The sequence below is a fragment of the Taeniopygia guttata genome, chromosome 3 (assembly GCF_048771995.1).
Source record: "Taeniopygia guttata chromosome 3, bTaeGut7.mat, whole genome shotgun sequence".
Lineage (NCBI taxonomy): Eukaryota > Metazoa > Chordata > Aves > Passeriformes > Estrildidae > Taeniopygia > Taeniopygia guttata.
Window position 1 is genome coordinate 669,574 of NC_133027.1, and position 17,919 is coordinate 687,492.

Here is a 17,919-nt window from a genome sequence, read left to right on the forward strand (position 1 = left end):
TCCCATGCCACGATGGGAGCCCCAGAGGTCGTTGCCAGTGCCTGGACACAGCAGCCAACGCTGCCACACACACACACACAATCCCTGGCTGAAGGGGACAGAGCGGCCAAGACAGACACAACTCCATTCAGGGGACAGGAGTGTCACCCTCTGTGCCCTCTGCAAGGAAAAGGAGGGACTGAGCTCTTTCAAGCTGCCCCTGAAATGAGACTTGAACGAGGGATCTGCTCTCTCCACCATCCCAGAGCCCTTCAGTAGGAAAATCCCTCCCAGCCCATCCAGTCCAGCTGTGCCCAATCCCCCCCGTGTCCCAGCCCAGAGCTCTGAGTGCCACATCCAGGAATTCCCTGGACACCAAACCCACCTGGGCAGCCCCTGCCAAGGCCTGAGCGCCCTTTCCAGGCAGAAATTCCTGCTGCTGCCCACCCTGAGCCTGCCCTGGCCCAGCCTGAGCCCATTTCCCCGTGTCCTGCCCCTGTTCCCTGGAGCAGAGCCCAACTCCCACATTACTGACAGATACTTGGAAAAGTGGTGGAAATGAGGTTCTGTGAGAATAATTGACAAACCTGTTTCTAATCCCTGAACCATCAGGCACAGAAGGATCCCTCGGTGATGAGGAAGAAGGAAGATGGGGAGTCTTTCTCAGCTTCAAAACAGGAATGAACCAAACCCACAAGAACTGCAACTATGTTTGGGATGCAAATTACAGTGCTCAGCTCCCAGAGCAGGGAAGGGAAACAGCAGCTTGGCCTGAGCTGGTTTGGTTTGTTGGGTTGGGTTCTTTGAAGGGGGTGGGGAGGCTGGGTTTGGGGTTTGGTGGGGACTTTTTGGGTGGGTTTTGTTTGTTTGTTTGCTGGTTCCTTGCTGTTTTAAAAATTGCAGCAAAATCCATGAGCAAAGTTCCAGGAAACACAACATGGGCTGGAATGATGTGGCAGCAGGAATTGCTGAGGTGGCTGCTCCCATTCCACGGGCACATGGAGAGGAACCCACGCCAATACAGAATCCCAGGATGGGTTGGAGGGACCTCAGAGCCCACCCAGTGCCACCCCTGCCGTGGCAGGGACACCTCCCACTGTCCCAGGCTGCTCCCAGCGCCCAACCCGGCCTTGGGCACTGCCAGGGATAGGAAGTCCAGTTATTGGAAATCCTTACTGAAAAGCAATGTTCAACTAAAAGCATAAAATGATGCAGTACCTTAGAAAACTGCAGCCAAGTGTGTGATGTAAACTTCCAGCATTTATCATTTCCCTTCATCCTTTCACCTCCCCCCCTTTCAACAGGTACAACACTTGTATGGCCTCAGGAGCAGCCTCTGGCAGAGTTAACAGCAAAGCCAATTTATAAATTCCACACCAATTACCGTGGAAAATTCTACACTCAGCCACCATCTAAAATATCTTTAATGAACTCACATTTTTGTTGTTTCCAGTGTTTGACACCTTTTTCTCTCCCCAAACAGGGAGAGAAGAGGGAGAGCCCCTGCTGTGTGCCAGGGCTGTCCCTGTCAGAGCTCTGTCCCCACACAGGGGTGAGATTGGCACTGCCCTGGCTGCAGGGAGCTCCTGAGAGCCCTGGCTGTGCCCTGGCTGTGCCCCCTGGCTGTGCCCCCTGGCTCCCTGCAGGCACTCCCAGGTTCAGGCCAATACTACAGGACCTTGCTTAGCAGGTTTCGCTCTTCTTGGAGCTCATCAGCTGTAGGTAACGGCCCAAGGACAGCTCCACAGGCAGCCCTGTGCTCAGGAAATCACCCTGAGCCAGAGACGGGCTTGTTCTCACACGGGGGATCAGTCACACAGAATCAGTCACACACGGGGTCCCAGAGTCACACACGGGACCCCAGAGTCACACAGGATCACACAGTCAGAATCACTGAATCACACACAGTCAGAATCACACAGTCACACACACTTACAGAACCAGTCACACAAAATCATACAATCAAAATCATTGAATAATACAAAATCACAGAATCACACACGCAATCACACAGAATCACAGAATCAGAGTCACACACAATCAGAATCAGTCACACACAATCACACAATCAGAATCACTGAATCACAATCACACAATCAATATCACACACAATCAGAATCACACAGTCACAGAATCAGAATCACAGAGTCACAATCACACAATCAGAATCACAGTCACACACACTCACAGAACCAGTCACACAAAATCATACAGTCAAAATCATTGAATCACACAAAATCACAGAATCACAGTCACACACCCAATCACACATAATCACAGAATCAGAGTCACACACAATCACAGAATCAGAATCACAGTCACACAATCAGAATCACCGAATCACAATCACACAATCAATATCACACACACACAGTCACAGAATCAGAATCACAGAGTCACAATCACACAATCAGAATCATACAATCACACACGCAATCCCACACACAATCACCAGGCTGGAAGAGACCTCCACAACCATCGAGTCCAACCCAGCCCCAACCCCTCAACTCACCCCTGGCACCCAGTGCCACATCCAGGCTTTGTTAAACACACCCAGCGATGGGGACTCCACCACCTCCCTGGGCAGCCATCCCAGAACTTTATCACCTTTCTGGAAAGAACTTTTCCCTAATATCCAGCCTAAATTCCCCTTGGAATTCCACAGCTTGAGGCTGTGACCTCTGGGTCTGTCAGTTCCTGGAGAAAGAGCCCAACCCCAGCTGAGCACAGCCGCCTTTCAGGGAGCTGTAGTTTGGGTTTGCAGTTGTTTTGTTCCAAGTTAATTTTGTTTCATTCTGTACTTCCACCTTTAAGGAACACTCCAAAGGAGATTCTGACCTTTAGGGTTTGAGAACCACTTCCAAACATTGCTTTGCACTGAGCCACAGCCTCATTGGCCAAAGCACGAACACAGAAAGAAAAGTTCATTTACAGTTATTAAATCTGACTTGGTTCACATTCTTGGCATTGCATGTCATTAGCAGAAATAATATTTGATGTCACTGATTAAATTGCAGTTGCTGCATGAAGATAAAATTGTGCCCATACCTATTTATGGTCAGAAATAAGTTGTAATTAAAATAAATCCAAAAGCCAGTTTGGGGCATGGGCTGATCTGAGCTTGACACAGGGAAGGAGGTTCAGTGACTTTCTGCTGTTTTTCTGATCAGAAGGAACAACTATTCCTGCTGGTTCAAGGAAAAGCTTTCCTCCCTTGTCAGTGCATTCACTCTTAAAAATATAACGTTAAAAAATAACATAGCTGGGATGAAGACATTGAATAAAAATGGGCGGCATACCTGTGCTGGCAGAAAAACTTACTGGTGTCCATCTGCTTTGCCCCTTCCTTGCTTTGGGCTTCTGAGCTCGTCTGACATTTGATTGAACCCATCTAAAATAATTTCTGAACTGTCATAAATTATTTGTTAAAGTATAAAATTAAATTTACTTATGATATAAAGGTGCTTATGTTTGTTCATCTCAGATTTCAATAAAAACATGAAGTATTTTTCCTTTTCTTTCCTAATTTGAAAAAGGACCCCACAATTACTGATTTTATCCCCTCCTCTCCCTCTGTCTATCCAAAATATCTGATGATCTTACTCATTTCTTTGTTCTCCTGGTTCATATTCCCAATCCCTTTCCTCAGCAGTCAAACGTAATAAATCTGAAATACTCCTTTGTTTGTTTCCCTGTGCCTTTTCCCAGGAAGAGGAGTGAACTCAAAGTGATTTCAGGGGGCCACATCTGACCCCAAAAAAAGACAAACCTTCCATTCAAGTAGACTGACAACATCTTTTAAAGCACATTTTAAACACTTCTGACAGTTCTTCTCATTTACCTTTAACATTTTGAACTCTGTTCCCATCAATTATAAGATAAGTAACTGAAGAAAAAGCAACTGTGCACAAAAGTATGAAAAGTACCCTAAAATGTTATTTCTGCGTCTCCAGCAAGTACAGGAGCATCTCTGGGAACCACCATGCACCTTCCAGCAGCAGCTGCCCCAAAAGCCAAAAGTTTGGATCTCTCACTGATGTTTTCACGTGTGCTGGACTCAGATGATTGTGCAAGATCTCTGCAAACCCAAACTGACTCCAGCCTCTGAGGGTGTAAGGAAAAACCCACGTGGCTAGGAGCCAGAAAAGGAACTGTAACTTCCCATGATTACAGCTCTGCAGTGAAATTCTAAACAAGTCAATGGCTCCTTTTTTTTTCCTGCATAAATCCAGTGGATCCAAAGCTGCTCTGGAAGATTCTGCAAAAACCTGCCCAAAAAATGCAGGAAGCTTCATTAAAAATGAACAGGCAACTCAGTAGCGTGTTGAATGCTAAAGCCTGCCATTCCTGCTGGGACTGAGAGCTTTTTCCAAGGCACAAGAAGCCATCTGCTTTGTTCAGGCAGGACACAGCTTGTGGCAGCACAGCCCCACAGAGCCCTCAGCGCCTTCAGTTACTGGGGTGGAAAATCACTGATGGACAGGGACATCCTGGCTGGAAAAACCTGGGCACGGAGGCACATCCAGCTGGGCACGGGGACGGAGGGCACCAGCCTGGCTCAGCCCAGGGACAGCCCCAGGGGGGTGGGATGTGGATCTGCTGGGGCAGGGAGCTCTGCAGAGGGACCAGGACAGCCAGGATCCACGGGACAGCCAGGCCAAGAGCTGGGTCCTGCACTGGGGTCACAGCAAGCCCGTGGAACACACCAGGATGGGAAGGGAATGGAGCTGGGGAGGGAACGGAGCCCCAGGAGGGGCTGGAGCGTGTCCAGGGAAGGGAACAGAGCCCCAGGAGGGGCTGGGGGAGCTGGGAAGGGGCTCAGCCTGGAGAAAAGGAGGCTCAGGGGGGACCTTGTGGCTCTGCACAGCTCCTGACAGGAGGGGACAGCCAGGGGGGGTCGGGCTCTGCTCCAGGGAACAGGGACAGGACACGGGGAAATGGGCTCAGGCTGGGCCAGGGCAGGCTCAGGGTGGGCAGCAGCAGGAATTTCTGCCTGGAAAGGGTGCTCAGGCCTTGGCACTGCCCAGGGAGGGTTGGAGTGCCCATCCCTGGAGGTGTCCAGGGAATTCCTGGATGTGGCACTCAGAGCTCTGGGCTGGGGACAAGGTGGGGATCACTCACAGGCTGGACTCACAACTGAAATCATTCTGTGATTTCAGAAAAAATCCCCTGCTCTACGCCCCAGGGTGAGCCCAACAACCTCACCTGGTCAGAAACTGATAAAGATTGAACTGCATTCAAGTTCAACAAAGATGGAATAAGTCACAATATTTAATCAGAGGTTTCTTTGAAAGCCTTCCAAAACTTTTAACCAGGTTCCCTCCAGACAAAACAGAACAAACTCAAATCCAGGGAAGTTCCAAAGCACCTGAGTTTCTGTGACTTCACATCAAGTCACAGAACCTCAGGTGGTTTGGAACTCCCAAAGCTCCAGCTGAGTGTCAGTAAGTGTTCAGCACTGAGCTCCAGTGTCAGCTGAGAGCCCAGAACAGAGAGAAGATCCCTGAGGAACTTGCAGGTCAGGCTAAGAAGGGTGAGGTGGCAGTGGCACTGAGGTGCCAGCCCTGCTGCCAAGGCATTGTTTGAAGCTCACAGCCCCCTGGATCCATTTCCACTCCCCAGGGAAGCACTCAGCCTGGCCCCAGCAGCCCTGCAGCCAGCACTGAGTGTCTCAGCACAGATTTGGCACAGGCAGGTCTGTTCTCCAGCTCACACAGCCAGGGCGCAGAGCTGGCAGCACACTCAGTGCCACAGCACCCAAACCAGACCCAAACGCTCATCTTCCTTCACTGCCCCACAGCCTGAGGAGTAGAAATGGCTTTTTACAACCTGCCTGTTGAAATTAATGTCTGCTATGGGATTTACCAGGAGCCTGCAAACAAGAGCAAATCCTGCAGCTGAAATTGTTTCCTTGAAATAAAGCAGTGCTCCTGTTGGTAAGAGAAATGAAATATTGCAGCAGGATTTTTGAGCAGTAAGAAGTTGGAAATAGTCTAATTAAGAGCTTACCCCACCCTCTCAGGAAGGGAAGAGTTTTTTGTGAAAGGGATTTCTGAGCACTCCGTGCTTCCAAGGGAAGCTGGCAAAGCTCCCCTCTCCATCTCACCCCACAGGCCCCAGCACTGCTTGCAGAGCACAGAGAGAAGCTGCAGCTGCCTCTGAATGCAATCATTATTGGGAAGGGCTCTGAGCTGCATTCCTGCCCTTTTTCCCGATGGGAGATGGAGCAGGAGCAGGTCCCACACACCTGGCAGCTCAGGGCTCCCCCAGAGCTCCCTGGCACACCTGGGGAGGAGGGAAATTCCAGTGATGAACACCTGGAAACAGGAACTGCTTTCCTCCATCACAACTGACTTCAGGATTAAAACAGCTTGCTCAGTTTTAATTCATTAATTTCACCTCCTACATTAACTTAGGGTGTGAAATCTTCCTCACCACCTTCACAGGTCTAAACTAAAATAATTCTAGGTTTGTGAAGTGTTAGATATTACTGAAAGGGTACAGGAGTACAGAACCATTAATCTGCATTTAAAAGTCTCTCTGCCACTGCCCCAGGCAATGGGAACTGAACACCTACACAGGCCTGATAACTTTAATTTTGTCTGAGCTGCCAGACACACACAACACCCCAAACTGCTCCTCACTGCTCCAACTGCGCTCACAAAGGGGCTTCCTTCCACAAGAACAACATAAGCCTGAAGTAAAAGTCCAGCTGATGACATTTGCCATTGCCTTCTGTAAAACTAAGGGGTTTTATCCCTTAGTTTCGTCACTTTCTGTTTTAATAAATAAATAAATAAAAAATTAAGTTAGGGCCTCAGCTCCCTCCCTGTTGGCTTTATGCCAGGACACCCCTTTGCCCCCCACCTCTTAAATCACAGAATCACTGAGGCTCTCGTTCACCCAAGACCACCGAGTCCAACCTTTGACCTAAATAAAGTTAAAAGTTTTACTGCCAAAGACTGAAAAATACCTCACCTTGCAGTCAGTCAGCAGCTACTTAAGTTACTAAGATTTTAAGTGTTAACCACAGCACATCCTTTAGACATCCTCTTAAAATTTAGCGATGAGTTGGCACCTGCTGTCATAATTCTATTTGTTTCCACCCGGCCAAATATAATGTACTATCTGCTGTGGAATGTTGAGGTCTCCAACTGCTTCTTCCAGATCTGGGCTGCCTAAAACTCTTCATTACATAAGTTTTTTTAAAATAAATCTGTATTATTTAAGCACAGCTGAGAAGTTAAAATAGTTCAGTCCCTAAAGCCCACAGGACTGGGAAAGGCCCATAAAACTATTTAAATTTAGGTACAGTTTAACAATAGAAATCTGTTTAAACGCTAAACCAGAGATGACAAATTCATGGTTTCTTCTACCTGGAACCAAGGGGAAAACAATTAACTTAATAAAAATATTATGAATTCCAATCTTATCACCTGAATTACCTTATCTGAATCCCTCTTTAGGCTCCCTAAAGCTGCCCCAGAGCAGCCCACGCAGGCAGGCTGAGTGTGGAGCTCAGGGAGGCTCAGGCACCAAGCCAGGCCCAAGGCTGGCTTTAATCTTCCAGATGTGGTTCCTTCCCTCTTCAAAAACTGTCACAGCTCCCACAACACACAGCTGAACACACCCACCCTGGTTTAAAGGGTTCCTGAGTCAGAACATCCACCCTGGTTTAAAGAGCAGTCCAGCTGAGAATATCCCCCCTGGTTTAAAGGGTTCCTAACTGAGAACAGAACTGAGAACATCCACCCTGGTTTAAAGGGTTCTTAACTCAGAACAGAACTGAGAATATCCCCCCTGGTTTAAAGGGCTCCAAACTGAGAACTGAGAACATCCACCCGGGTTTAAAGGGCTCCTAACTGAGAACAGAACTGAAAACATTCACCCTGGTTTAAAGGGTTCCAAACTCAGAACAGAACTGAGAATATCCACCCGGGTTTAAAGGGCTCCTAACTCAGAACAGAACTCAGAACATCCACCCGAGTTTAAAGGGTTCCTAACTCAGAACAGAACTCAGAACATCCACCCTGGTTTAAAGGGTTCCAAACTCAGAACAGAACTGAGAACATCCACCCTGGTTTAAAGGGTTCCAAACTCAGAACAGAACTGAGAACATCCCCCCTGGTTTAAAGGGCTGCAAAATTCAGAACATCCACCTTGATTAAAGGGCTCCTAACTGGAACATCCCCCCTGGTTTAAAGGGCTGCAAAATTCAGAACATCCACCTTGGTTAAAGGGCTCCTAACTGGAACATCCACCTTGGTTTAAAGGGCTCCTAACTCAGAACATCAACCTTGGTTTAAAGAACTCAGAACAGAACTGAGAACATCCACTCTGGTTTAAAGAGTTGCACAACTCAGAACACCCACTCTGGTTTAAAGGGTTCCAAACTCAGAACAGAACTGAGAACACCCACGCAGGGCTGCCCAGGACTGAGCACCCTCACTCCCCCTTCACCTGGGCTGCGTGAGAGGTGATTGAACTGCTGGAGAAGTGATGTTGTTCTGTTGCTGCAAAAGCCCTTTTTCCTTGCATTATGGCTCCTTCCTACGTCCCCTCCACCACCCAGCACTCCCCAAAAGATGTATTGCTCTGGGGTCCTGGATAATCCAGGCCTGAGTGCATCAGCTGCAGCACAGCCAACGAACAAAGCCACTTACTGCTCCAAAAAGCCCAGCCTGCTCCAAACCCAGGGAGTCTGGGACAATGCTGGCAGGGCTGCTGCATTCAGCACCACAGGAACTGCAGGGAACAATCAGGGTGTCCCACGGAGCTCCCAGGAGGTCCTGGATGATGTGTCCCTTAAATACAGCATTCTGGAACTGTCAGGAGCCAACTCTGGCAGCCCAGCCTGGGAGCTGCTCCCTTGGGACTGACTGGTTTGACTGGGAAGGGGCCTTAAAGCTCAGCCAGTGCCACCCCTGGAACCCTGGCAGTGCCCAAGGCTGGGGCTTGGAGCACCCTGGGATGGTGGAAGATGTCCCTGCCATGGCAGAGAGATGGAATTCAGTGCTGTTTAAAGCTCTTTCCCACCCAGAGCATTCCGTAATTCTGTGATTCACCTTCCCCGGACGAGGGATGTGCTGCACAACAAACACAGTTCTGGAGGAATTTTAAACAGAGGATTCCATCTTTTTACATTATTTCATATTTGCACATGTCTAACACATCACTGAAAATGCAGAAGTCACTGCTTCACAACGCCAGTTTGTCATAAGTGAAAAATGCCAGTACCAGTTTGGTGTCAGAAACAGGCAACTGAACTTAAAAAACACAAGATTTTGAGGTCTACACCACAGTCAATCCCAACAGATCCCATTACCTGAATCACACTGAGAAGTCTCTCAGGGCAACTTCCACTTTCCTGGGCTCACTTCCTCCTTCAGACATTTACACGACAACCTAAGGAGAGGCGAATAACACCGAGTGAGCTTTTCCTGCAAGAAAGCAGCAGTTTTCTCCAGAAAAATTACACTGCCTCATTTCACAGCCCCTCAGGGTGCTGCTTCTGCCCTGGCTGCTGCTCCCGTGAACCCCAAATCAGTGCAGCCTGCACATCCCGGCTCTGCTGTTAATTCCAAATCAGTGCAGCCTGCACATCCCGGTTATCCCGTTAACCCCAGAGCAATGCAGCCTGCACATCCCGGTTATCCCGTTAACCCCAGAGCAATGCAGCCTGCACACCCCAGCTCTGCCGTTAACCTCAGAGCAATGCAGCCTGCACATCCCGGCTCTCCTGTTAACCCCACAGCAATGGATCCTGCACATCCCGGCTCCTTGCCAGCGGCTGTTCCGCGGCCGGGAGGAACACCGCGGCACGGCCAAACCAGCGGCTGCCCCCCCAGCGCGGTGACCCGGGCCCCGCTGGGCTCTCCCCCGGCCGGGCCCGGCGGCCCCGCGCTGTCCCCCGTACCTGAGCCGGTGCCGGGGCAGCCGCGGCTCTCGGGCTCCGGGGCCGGCCGGGCCGCCTCAGCCGCCTCAGCCGCCGCCGCCGCGCTCCAACGGTCCCGGCCGCCGCCGCGCGGCGCCCCGGCCAATCAGGGCCCGCCTCCGCCGGGGGCGCGCGGCCCCCCGCCAATCCGCGCCCGGCCGGCCCCGCCTTCTCGCGCCCTTCAGCCAATCGGCGGCCAGCGCCGCCCGGCGCGCTCCCGCCCCCGCCGCAGCGCGCGCGCGCCGCGCGGCGCTCACCCCGGGGGGCGGCGGAACTGCGCAGGCGCAGCGCGAGCGGCCGAGGGGGCGGCCCCGCCCCCGGCCCGCCCTGAGGGGAGCGCGGCGGGCGGAGCGATGGCGGGGACGGGGCTGGGGGCTCCGTCAGCCACGGGTACCCTCACAGCCATCCCTCAGTACCTGTCAGACATGGGTCCCCTCACAGCCATCCCTCAGTACCTGTCAGATATGGGTACCCTCACAGCCATCCCTCAGCACCGTGCCAGCCATGGCTGTCCCCTCACAGCCATCCCTCAGCACCGTGCCAGTCATGGCTGTCCTATCAGCACCATCCCTCAGCACCGTGCCAGTCATGGCTGTCCCCTCACAGTCATCCCTCAGCACCGTGCCAGCCATGGCTCCCCTCACAGACATCCCTCAGCACCGTGCCAGCCATGGCTCCCCTCACAGCCATCCCTCAGTACCTGTCAGCAATGGCTGTCCCCTCACAGCCATCCCTCAGCACCATCCCTCAGCACCGTGCCAGCCATGGCTGTCCCCTCACAGCCATCCCTCAGCACCGTGCCAGCCATGGCTCCCCTCACAGACATCCCTCAGCACCGTGCCAGCCATGGCTGTCCCCTCACAGCCATCCCTCAGCACCATGACAGCCATGGCTGTCCCCTCACAGCCATCCCTCAGCACCGTGCCAGCCATGGCTGTCCCCTCAGTCAGCACCGTGCCAGCCATGGCTGTCCCCTCACAGCCATCCCTCAGCACCGTGCCAGCCATGGCTTCCCTCAGCACCATCCCTCAGCACCGTGCCAGTCATGGCTGTCCCCTCACAGACATCCCTCAGCACCGTGCCAGCCATGGCTGTCCCCTCACAGCCATCCCTCAGCACCGTGCCAGCCATGGCTCCCCTCACAGCCGTCCCTCAGCACCGTGCCAGCCATGGCTGTCCCCTCATAACTCAGCACCGTGTCAGCCATGGCCGTCCCTCACAGCTATGAACGGCAGCCATCCTTCAGAACAGTCCCCTCACAGCTATGAGTGACCATCCCCTCAGCACCGAGCCACGGCCATTGCTCAGCTCCATCCCCTCAGTTCCCAGGGCTGGAGCTCCTCTGCCATGGAGCCGGGCTGGGAGAGCTGGGGGGGGACTGGGGACAAGGATGGAGGGACAGGACCCAGGGAATGGCTCCCAGTGCCAGAGGGCAGGGCTGGGTGGGAGATTGGGAATTGGGAATTGTTCCCTGGCAGGGTGGGCAGGCCCTGGCACAGGGTGCCCACCCTGGATCCCTGGCAGTGCCCAAGGCCAGGTTGGACATTGGGACACCCTGGAACAGTGGAGGTGTCCCTGCCACGGCAGGGGTGGCACTGGGTGGCTCTGAGGTCCCTTCCAACCCAACCCATTCCATGGATCGCTGTTTCTATGGGAGGGCAGCTCAGGTTTGTACGGACTGTGCCCCTGCAGGAGTGTTCCCTGTGCCAGGGGAGGCTGCCACAGCTCCTGCCATGTCCCACATCTCTGCAGCCATGTTTCCAGTGACAGCGTCCCCTGCTCCATGGCGTGACCATCCCTGAGGAGAACAGCTTTCCATGGGGATGTCACTGCTCGCCTTGCTGGCACCACCAGGGTGACCATCCCTGAGGAGAACAGCTTTCCATGGGGATGTCACTGCTCGCCTTGCTGGCACCACCAGCTGTGACCATCCCTGAGGAGAACAGCTTTCCATGGGGATGTCACTGCTCGCCCTGCTGGCACCACCAGGGTGACCATCCCTGAGGAGAACAGCTTTCCATGGGCACCGCTCCCGGCTTGCCCGAGTGGGAGGGAATGCTTTGCCAGGGAAATGGAAAGGAGAGGGGAAAATGCTGCTCATTCCGAGCTGCCTGTGCCAATGACGGTGCTCAGAATTCCGAATTTGTCCCGGAATTCCGGACAAGCCCACGGGTGGCAGTGGGAGCAAGTGAGGGAGGTGATTCCTGCTGGCTGCATTTCCACCCGCAAGGCAGCAGCAGCCAAAGCAGCACTGGGAAAAGCCGTGTGCCTTGGGCTGCAGGAGAAGTGCTGCAACCTGCAAAAACACCAGATGGTGCCACGGCTTCAGTTACTGCTCCATGACTCCGGGAGTTCAGCTTCCCCCTCCTCTGAGGGCTGTTCCCATCCTCCTTCTTCCCAGGGATCCCAGGGGAATTCAGCCTGGCTAGAAAAAAAAGAGTTTTACTTGCTTAACAACGAGATGGAGCCATTAATTAGTCACACGGATTAAAAAGGAGAATAAATTAAAGTCTAGTGATGCCGCCAAGATGCCACCTGAGGGCTGAGGTGGATTATTCCTACTTCCATTCTTAAAATACAGAATTGCTGATACTTTTAATGTATTCAGGGAAAAGCAATCCCAAGCTCTTGCACATTCCTCAGTGCTGCTGATTTTACCAAAGAGGGAATTGTGGCAGGAAGAGGAACAGAATCCATGGGAGAACATGAGCCACAGGGAAGGATTTTCTCTGGTGCCATGTCCTGAGGGCACAGATATTCCAGTGCCAGGTTGGGAATGAGCTGTTGGGAGCAGTCCTGGATCTGCTGAGACACTAAGGTGGAAATTTATACACATATAGATATATATTTTAAAAAATTACAATGGGAAGGATTCCACTGATTGATGAATGGAAAAAGATATTTGTAAAAGCAAATAAATAAATAAATTAAAAAAAAAAAAAAGCTTTAGGTTTGCTGATAAATGAAACTGGATGTTGCAAGATGAAAGAAACAACGGGGGGAAACCCTCAATTCTGTAAGAATTAAAAATTAAAAGAGAGAGTTATAGATTAGAGAGAAATCTCTGGTATCAGGCATATTGGGAACTCTGTACCTCTCAAGTACTTCTGCAATGGGGAAAGAGAGAAGAGAAATGCAGCCTGGAAATTGGGATAAAAAGGAGGCTGTGTCCCCCAAAAATTGGAGACACCCCAGGGGAATGTCCCATGGCCTCTCCCTGTGTTTGAATAAAGTAAAAGGATTCCTCTGTGTCCTTTTTGGACATAAACTCTGATGTTTGTGGATGAATTTTCCTCACATTTCCTTCTCTGCACACACCGGGGGAGCTCTGGGTTACACTCAGGATTCCAGGAACACTCACTGAATTCGATGGAATAAATGTCATTTGGGGTTCACCGCTCCTTGTGGGGAGGATCCACCCTAGCTCCTGGATTATCCCAGGAAAACAGAAGATTTATGGCTCTCAAACTGCCACAGCCTTCCCCAAAAATTCGCTCTGGCCTTGTGCTTCCCTGCAGAGCTCCCACCCGCTCTCCCCCAGGCTCCTTTCCCTCCTTTTTGTGGTTTTAAACACTATTACATCTCAGATCCAACCAGCTCAAATACTTTTTAATACATTGAAAATGTAAAATAAAGCATATACGAAGTACATACAGTATATATATACACATATTTCAAATACTTAAAATTCTTATGTAAAATATGATTTTTTTTCTATATTATTTGTGTAAAAATACATTTTCAAATGGTGTCACCTCGATTTTGCTGTACAGACCCTCAAGCCCAATCGAAGTCCCTTTTATAAAGGCAAAAGACAAAGGTTTAGGATTTTTGGAACTATGTTTACAGGCCTGTTGTCCACACAGGAAAAGCCTCTGGGAAACAGTATTGGATTGCTTCTTTGTGAGAATTCCCGTTTTTATTGCATTAATGTCAGGAACAGAACATTTCAGTTGTGCTGCAGTAAAACCCCGCTGGCCTGGCCGAGGAACTGCCCCGGTACCCTGTCACCACTCAGAACCCTCCTTTGCCCGCTCTTTGCAGATACTAAAATATATATTATTTAAAATATATTACTGTAAGCTCTCCGACTCGCTCTGCACGTACAGCAAACGTAAGCATCAAAAACCACCGGGGGCCGCTCCAGCTCCGGTCCCCTGTCCCTGTCCCTGTCCCTGTCCCCTGTCCCCTGTCCCTGTCCCCTTTCCCTGTCCCTGTCCCTGCCCCCTGTCCCCTTTCCCCTGTCCCTGTCCCTGTCCCTGTCCCCTGTCCCCTGTCCCCTGTCCCTGTCCCTGTCCCTTTCCCCTGTCCCCTGTCCCCTGTCCCCTGTCCCTGTCCCCTGTCCCTGTCCCTGTCCCCTGTCCCTGTCCCCTGTCCTGGTCCCCTTTCCCCCTGTCCCCTGTCCCCTTTCCCCGGTTCCCTTTCCCGTGTCCCTTGTCCCTGGTCCCCTGTCCCCTTTCCCCTTGTCCCGGTCCCTGTCCCTGTTCCCTGTCCCTGTCCCCTGTCCCCTGTCCCTGTCCCTGCCCCCTGTCCCCTCGGATCCCTCCCAGTAACAACCTGACCAGGAACTGCTGCTCCAGCAGCTGTTTTGTGCAACCAAATTAAAAAAAAAAAACACCAAAAAAAACCCCAATCCAACTCCCCAACCAGTGCAACTGCTTGGAACCTCCTCCTTCCTGGAAATTCCCGGAGGGAAAGTTAAAATTCCACAATCCCACACCGAATTCCTTCCCTCGCTGCCCACCTGGCTCAGAACCCGAACTCGTGCCACAGCCTGGCCGTGGGGTTTGGGGCTGGGAAGTGAGCGCTGGTCAGGCTCCAATTCCAGTTCTGTGTCCTGAAAAGGGAACTGAAACCTCCTCCCTCCTCAGGTTCCTTTCCCTGCCACAAACACTCTGACATCAGCTTTGGAAATCCCGGATTTTTGGTACCCCGTTCCCGGCAGCGCCACTGAATCATTCCTGGGGGACCAAAATCGAATGGTTTGAACTTGGTCATGACATCCCTTTATTATAAATCCCGTGTGGAGGTGGATTTATGTCGGTGGGGAGGAGCCTCAGCAGCGGGACAGGCTGGTCCCACCGCAGGAACTGCACAGGATTCCCCCTTCTGAAGGCATCATCCCACTCCCAACTGCAGCAGCGTGAAATTCCAGGGCTTTGTCCCCATTCCAGGGATGGTTACACCCAGCCCATCACCCCAAACAACCTCCTCACACTCTGCTCAGCCCTGGGGAGAGCGTGCTCAGACCTCAGATGGGCACTGAGAGAATCAATTCCTCCAAAAGAAACACCAGGACAGCAGCCCGAGCTAAGCGCTGATCCGTGACACGGAACTAAGGCACTGACAAGTGGAAACTCCCGAGCCACCAGCACAATCCCACCTGGCCAACGCCACCTGGGCCACCTCCACGCTCAGGGGCACCCAGTGTCCCACCCAGGGTCACCCAGTGTCCCACCAGGGCCACCAGCCAGCCCCTCCTGGGATGGCACGGCCGGATGGGCATGTTCCACGGGCACTGCCCCGCGCTGCCAGGGAACAGACACAGCAAACCCAGCCCGGCCCAGCAAAACCCACCAGGAGGAACCAGATGGAGCCACACCAGGAGGGGATGGCGCTGGAGGTGCCAGGGGAGCTCTGCAAGAGCCTTTCCAGCCGCAGCTGAACGCCTGTTGAGTGCTCAGGGTCACAGCTCCCTCCTCATCCTCTGCTTCCTCCTCCCAGCAGCTGGAGGAGCAGCCTGAGAGGAGCCAAGGAGAGACCAGAAGTGACCAAGTGTGCAGAGAAACCTCCTGCTCTCCTCTGAGGACTCTCAGCTGCACAGCAGCCTCGCCCAGGCTGTCCCAGCCAGCAGTGGAAGTGTCCAGGATGATGGGAAGGACCTTCCCTCCTGTCCCAGTGAGGCCTGAGGGAGGAGGGGACAGCTCTGCTCTCAGCTCCAAACCAGCCCACGCTGCCTCCCTCCCCAGCTTTACAGAAATGCAGATTTCCTCTTCCCAAGCAAGAGCTGGCAGTGGGAAGGGGCAGGAACTGGCACAGGCCAGGGGTGGGAGGTGCTCTTGGGGACAATTTTGTGCAAGTTTTTAGATTCAAAAAATCGAGTCAATGTTTAATCCCTAAATCCTCCTCAGCGGGGGATGCCTGAGCAGCGATGTGGGGGTCTCTGCTCTGCAGGACATTTCAGATGGCAGAACCCAGAGCAGGGGGTGCTGCAGCTCTTGCTGCTCCAGAGGCAGCTGCACTCCCCAGCAGGGAGAGAAATGCTCCTGCTGCCACAGGATCAAGGCTGCAACTCCCTTTTTTTGTCATCACCGACTAAATCACAGACTCATGGAATATCCTGGCCTGGAACAGACCCACAGGGATCATCCAGTCCAACTCCTGACCCTGCCAGGACACCCCAACAATCCCACCCTGTGCCTGAGAGTGTTGTCCAAAGCTCCTGGAGCTCTGGCAGCCTGGGGCACCTCTTGTTGCTTGGAAAATCCCCCAGGAATTATTTCTGCTCCTCAGCACCAGCGCTGGGCTCCCGGGGAGGAGGGGAGGGGAGCAGTAGTACGAAGGAGAGGGGAAGGGAAGGCTGAGGACCCCGTGCACCACTCAGCTGCCCCACTGCTGTGGGAATATTGCTTCAGCTTAAAAAGGCCTTTGGATTAAAAGTGAATTCAGTGCTTTTCCATCAAAAACATACACAGCTCTGTTCCCTGACCAGGATGCAGCAAGAACAGCCCTCGGGTGGCTCGTGCTCCCTCAGCTCCCGGGCACACGGGGCCTCTGTGCTTCCAGCTCCTTCAGTGCAAGTGAAGGAAGGCAGGAACTGACAGGGAGCCACCAGTGTCCCCAGTCAGCTCTGGGGCTGCCCCAGCACCCCTCCTCAGCTGAGCTGAGCCCAGCCCAATTTGGTATTTCAAACACAAAGAGCCACCAACAAGGCCCAGGCAGACACTCAAGTGCCTTTCCCTCACCCAGGAAATACAAAATCTTGGATAGAATCTGGAGACGTCTGACCATGGGGGTGTTTGGATAACAAAACGCTTCCCACCTGCCCCTGTGTCCCGAGAGCAGCTGGCTCTGCCCCATGGGATGGCAGCTCCAGCCCTGGGAATGCCCAGGGAGCAGATTCCTGCCAGTTCTGGGAATGCCCAGAGAGCAGATTCCTGCCAGTTCTGGGAATGCCCAGGGAGCAGATTCCTGCCAGTTCTGGGAATGCCCAGGGAGCAGATTCCTGAGCAGCTCTGGGAATGCCCAGGAGAGCAATTCCTGCCAGCTCTGGGAATGCCCAGGAGAGCAATTCCTGCCAATTCTGGGAATGCCCAGGATCACAATTCCTGCCAGCCCTGGGAATGCCCAGGAGAGCAATTCCTGCCAACCCTGGGAATGCCCAGAGAGCAATTCCTGCCAGCCCTGGGAATGCCCAGGGAGCAGATTCCTGCCAGTTCTGGGAATGCCCAGGATCACAATTCCTGCCAGCCCTGGGAATGCCCAGAGAGCAGATTCCTGCCAACCCTGGGAATGCCCAGAGAGCAATTCCTGCCAGCCCTGGGAATGCCCAGGGAGCAGATTCCTGCCAGTTCTGGGAATGCCCAGAGAGCAGATTCCTGCCAGTTCTGGGAATGCCCAGGGAGCAGATTCCTGGCAGCCCTGGGAATGCCCAGGGAGCAGATTCCTGCCAGCCCTGGGAATGCCCAGGGAGCAGATTCCTGCCAGTTCTGGGAATGCCCAGGGAGAGCAATTCCTGCCAATTCTGGGAATGCCCAGGAGCAGAATTCCTGGCAATTCTGGGAATGCCCAGAGAGCAATTCCTGCCAGCCCTGGGAATGCCCAGGGAGCAGATTCCTGCCAGTTCTGGGAATGCCCAGGGAGCAGATTCCTGCCAATTCTGGGAATGCCCAGGAGCAGAATTCCTGGCAATTCTGGGAATGCCCAGAGAGCAATTCCTGCCAGCCCTGGGAATGCCCAGGGAGCAGATTCCTGCCAGCCCAGGGAGCAGATTCCAGCCAGCTCTG

At 52.8% G+C, this 17,919-nt stretch overlaps 1 protein-coding gene across 5 annotated transcripts in view; it reads right to left on the bottom strand.

Moving 5' to 3' along the window:
* Nucleotides 1-10,039, bottom strand: part of DTNB (dystrobrevin beta) — a 131,743-nt gene extending 121,704 nt beyond the window's left edge. For 4 of the 5 annotated variants that reach the window (XM_072926207.1, XM_072926206.1, XM_072926205.1 and 1 more), the window contains exons 1-2: nt 9,896-10,038; nt 9,305-9,384 (exon numbers count right to left, since the gene is read on the bottom strand). The gene's annotated coding sequence lies outside the window, so the exon portion shown is untranslated. Of the gene's footprint in view, nt 1-9,304; nt 9,385-9,895 lie in introns of all 5 variants that reach the window. The other variant, XM_072926209.1, reaches the window with a different exon arrangement.
* Between the last annotated feature and the right edge of the window lie 7,880 nt (nt 10,040-17,919).